Source organism: Coenobita brevimanus, chromosome 35, assembly GCF_032717465.1.
Source record: "Coenobita brevimanus isolate Jiangsu-jjx chromosome 35, ASM3271746v2, whole genome shotgun sequence".
NCBI lineage: Eukaryota > Metazoa > Arthropoda > Malacostraca > Decapoda > Coenobitidae > Coenobita > Coenobita brevimanus.
Window position 1 is genome coordinate 10,372,848 of NC_136988.1, and position 5,349 is coordinate 10,378,196.

Here is a 5,349-nt window from a genome sequence, read left to right on the forward strand (position 1 = left end):
GGAATATGAGTTGGTAAGGTCTTTCTGAAGAAAGTTAAACGTACATTTAGCACTCATTCTTTTGTTCATTTTTTTGTTTGCATGTGAAAGGGAGAGTATTGATGCAAACAATAATGTATTCCATTAACCCCTTAATAACCTCCGGCATTGAATAACCCTTTATAGTACCGATGTCAGTGATGTCGAGTTAGCGTGAGCTATGAATACAGGACAATTATAGGAAGGGAACGAAGGTCACTGGTATGTTTACACGACTCTACACTACGATTCCAAGCAGTCAGGCGGTCACTTTATCTCAGATGTTTTCGCCCATTTGGTAAATGCACCCTAACTTTTATCAATTCTCCCGTAATCATAGCATGGGTTTAGGAAGCTAAATAACACATTGATAGGTGCACCAGGCGATTATCTCCACATCTTTAAGAAAATGAAAGAAATTTAATCTCTCTCTGAGTAAGTTGAGTATGTTTCTTCCATTCTTCTGAAATCAATTTATTCTTCATAAAGATGTGAAAATAATTTTCTGGCACACCTAGTAATGTGTTATTTAGCTTCCTAAACCCATGCTATGATTTGCTATGAGTCACGGAAGAATTGATAGTTATGGTGCATTTACCAAATGAGCGAAAACATCTGAGCTAAAGCGACCGCCTGACTTCTTGGAATCGTAGCGTAGAGACATGTAAACATACCAATGACCTTCGTTCCCTTCCATAATTGTCCATTTTTTTACATTTTTATATATAGCTCACACTAATTTGACATCACTGACATCGGTAGTGTAAAGGGTTGTTCAATGCCGAGGTTATTAAGGGTTTAATGGAATACATTACTGTTTGCATCAATATTCTCTCTTTCAAAAAAAAAAAAAAAAAAAGAACAAAAGAATCAGCGCTAAATGTACGTTTAACTTTCGTCGGAACTTAGCAATTCATGTTCCTCCAATTTATTTTATGTATTTTTCCGACTTTAGGTTAGGTTGGATTTGGTTAAATTATTAGGTACAGTTAAACTCGGTTAGGTTAGGTTTAGTTAAACACTTACTATAGGACAGTCCCTTCCACCATTATGCTGAGGAATCAAAATACAAGAGCTGCCACAGCCGTACAGCTAAAAACAACGGGGAAACTGATTTAACAAGTGACAGTTATTTATGGGTAATGCATTACAGTATCAGTGGTTCATGGGCTACGCAATTACCGGTAAATGTCATTTTCAGGAAGACGTCAAGAATGAGCGAATTTCAAGAACTGATGTGGGGGCTTGGAACGTAACCCTCGCTAATTTGTGGGGGTGGTTAACTGGTTACTATACCGTATGATACTGTGCAAAATTGTAATCAATTCTATACCTGAATCTGAAAAATATAGAAACTAGTGAACATATAGAAGTGTAATGAAACATTAAGCCTACAAGTCACAGATAATACCTCCTGGACTGCCGAGGTGATTCCAGCCCAGTGAGCACAGCTCGTGAATTCCACATCTTTTAGTCATGGATATTTGGTGAAATCTCGTGTACACCAGTATTCACCAGATTTCTACATCTTTTCCACGTGGAAACTTAGCTGAGAAGATCTCGTGTAAAACTGGATGAAGAATTCATGTGAATTCTCTCAGAATAGTATGAGATGTATATGTGGTGGTAGAATTCACATGAAATAGATTAGTTCCGATTGAGTTTATGCCTTTTTTGGTATATATGAAAGTAATTCTGTAGCCTGCCTATTAGCACTTTATAATATTTATTGATTGGTAATTAAGATACACACACACATATACAGTATATATATATATATATATATATATATATATATATATATATATATATATATATATATATATATATATATATATATATATATATATATATATATATATATATAACAGGATATTCCCAACATTGTCGTTTCTATTGCTCTTTGGGAATATCTTTGAGGGACAGAAAAACGTCATCTTTGGTGATTTGATCATCATCCTCGAGCTAGGTAAGTATTGCCATATAGCCCCACTAAGTTACAGGAGCGCGCTACCACTCCCGCCAACGGTTTTTTTTTTTTTTTTTTTTTTTTTATGTGTCCGACTCTGGGCATAGGCTTCACAGCCTGCTATCAAGGCCCAGCAGTCCTCCTACATACCATACACCTCTGGTTACCCATGAGAGGCTCGAACTCGCAACCTCGCGATTGCGAGTCGGACGCTCTACCTCTGAGCCACACCGCCGTCTTCATCTTTGGTCAGAGAGCAGACTAAATTAGTAAAAGATATTATTGTAGTTATAAAAGAACAGAAATGGAGGTGGGCAGGTCATGCTGTTGCTGCTGCTGCTAATGATGATGATATATATATCATCATCAGCCATTTAGTGTCCTGAACAAAGGCCTTCCCAAACCTTCTCCATGAATTCCATATCTGAGACAGACAGATAGACAGACTGAAGTGGTTGTGGATAATTCGTTACCTAAAATGATCATCTCTCTTAATTAATTAAGCGATATTAATGATGGTACAGTAGATATTCATGATATTCAAAATAATACTTTTTATGTGCTTATTAAACATTTTCTTTATTATTATTATTATTATTATTATCATTTTTAACGAATGCGAAATAATACTAGATCATCGACGTAAACAACACGCCTCAAACACAATGTTGCCATGTTCGTACAATCTAGCCAAACTTTCTCACTAGATATACAGTAGTGCACCAACTTTCGCTACAGCAGGATTCGCGGAATCCACTTTCGCGGCATGCACCAAATATTCCCTAACTTCCACTTTCGCTTGAAAAAAATCGATTTTCGCGCACAAATTTTGGGTTTGGGACAATATTTTGAACTTTGAATTTCCTGCACTGCCCGCCCACAACCCACCGCCATCTTGAATGACGTCATGTCAACACTCTGTCCACCCATTCCCGCCATTGTGTACGAGCGTGCTAGCTCCATTGTGTTGGATTCTCACGTTTCAATGGCCTCTACTATACCTGGTAGTGTGGGGAAAGGGCCTGGTGGTGTGGGGGGAGAGCCTGGTGGTGTGGGGGGAGGGCCGGGAGGCAGTGGTGGTGATAAAAAGTGGCCGGGACATTCAAAGTCGGGAGGTGGCGCCAATACGTCTGGCGTGGCTAAATAAGCCCGCCACGCGCCTCGGATACTTACCCCCAACATCCATTAAACACCTCAACCTGGTCTCTGTGGTATGTTTCTCCTCATATAATGTGTACAGTACTGTACAGTTTTTAAGGTTTGTATCTCACAATGCAATGTACAATAGTGATTTGATGTACTGTATTGCAAGTGAAAATGAAAATCTGATGTTACTTTAGGATAACCAGGAACCAATTAGCCTTTTTGCCATAAAGACAATGCCCCAACTTTCGCTAATTCTACTTTCGCGCATTATTTTTGGACCCAATTAGCCGCGAAAATTGGTGCCCCACTGTAGAGGAATTTACTTTGATCATGTATAAATATTTACTTTTTACATCTAATGACATTCTATAAATGTTATAGTTATTTGAGCCATTTTAAATGATATTTAAATATCTGTGGCATTATTCTAGATATTTTGCCATTCCATCTTGCTACCTATAGCGAAGTTTGAGTATTTTCAATGGTAACCTTGCACAAACATTCAAATCCTGCGTTTACCATACGTACAAAGGCACAAGCTTTGAGGGAAGGTAAGATTTTTGATGTACTTTATCAATTTTCAATATCAAAAGTTAATCATATATAAGCTTTAGGTATGAAGACTAGTGTGTTGAAGAAATTTGTCTTAAAAAACCTATTCAACCACACAGGCTCGGTCTAAATAGCCTAGCCTATCCTCATGATGTATAGGGCCTAGGGTAGCCTATAGGCTAGGCATTAATTCTGTCAGGTGCCTGTATAGTGCTAATTTAGGTAGTATTACATTTCGTTTAGTCACACTCTAGGGGACTTCCAGCCTTTCCAATTATATTTACTCCTCAGCTTAGGGGGGGTTTGATATATGACATTTTTCTCGCAAATATGTCCTTCAGGTGTTTTTGTTTGTGCAGTAACAATTCACTGTATAGTCATGGCTTGGGGAGGGCGATGTTAGCCCGTCCCTGCTCTCAAATTTATGAGCTTTCACAGTTAATATAGGTTAGATTGAGGATTAAATTTGGTTGGATTAGGTACGATTTGGTCGGTTATGTTTAATTAAAAAGCACTTTTATTTTTTATTTTTATCTATGTCTTCAACCACATACAGGGATTAGGCCAGGTTAGGTTAGGTAAGATGCTTTTGCAGTTAATGTAGGTTAGGTTGGGGGTTAAAATTTGTTGGATTAGGTCTGATTTGGTAGGTTAGGTTAGTTTAATCTAACCCAATAGCTGCTACGTACATCATATGAAGAATAGCATGCGACTGCTGCATACATCATATGCTCACGCTCTTATTTTTAAAAAAATGCATGCTACATTTTTCACCCAAATGTCCGCAAATAGCGTACCACAGGCAAACAAAAGGTAAATAATGAACTCATATTTGGTTTCCTATTCTTTTCCATGCACTCTTTCGTTTACAAGACCAAAAATTATTTTTGAAGGAAAAAGAATCCCATTTTTATGTTCCTTGGGGGATTGACCGTGAAACCTAATGCCACTGTTAATGGGTTAAAAAGCACTTCATTCAGTTTTATTTCCCTTTTTTTTATTTCATATATGACTTCAACCAAGCACAGGGATTAGGCCAGGTTAGGTTAGGTTAGATTAGATTAGACTAGGTTTGGTTAATACTAAAAGGTAATTTGTTCGATTTTACAGTTTTCAGCTCGTATTTGACTTCAACCCCTTAATGGGAGCTAGGACAGGTTTGGGTATGTGATCATATGTGGTTGAAAGTTTTTTTTCATTCATTGCCAGACGCCATGTATCCCAGACGGGGTGGCCAAGGGCTTAGAGTTAATTGTTTTACAGGGAGGGGCACTAATCCTCCACCAACCCCACTTGACACGTAGGGATGCCAACAGCATCTGGTGTTCCCAGGCGGTCACCCATCCAAGTACTAACCAGACCCATCGTTGCTTAACTTCGCTGATCGGACGGGAAGCGGTGTACTCAACGTGGTATGGCCGTTAAGTACTGTCAATTAAAATCAAAATATGGGAAAATCCTCTCTCCAGAGAAAAAAATTTAATTTGCATATATATATATATATATATATATATATATATATATATATATATATTTAGTACCAGTTTAAGGATATTATTTCGAATTTGACTTCACCCAATTACAGGCCTTAGGATTTGTTTGCCGTGGAAATTGTTTCCTAAATCATGCAAAAAAGGGTTACTTCTTACCAGTACTGAAAAAAA

At 37.7% G+C, this 5,349-nt stretch overlaps 1 non-coding gene across 1 annotated transcript; it reads right to left on the reverse strand.

Moving 5' to 3' along the window:
- Positions 1 to 4,992: 4,992 nt before the first annotated feature.
- LOC145396258 (5S ribosomal RNA) lies at positions 4,993 to 5,111 on the reverse strand. The gene has a single exon (XR_013896751.1). It is a non-coding gene; the product is annotated as a 5S ribosomal RNA (ribosomal RNA).
- Between the last annotated feature and the right edge of the window lie 238 nt (positions 5,112 to 5,349).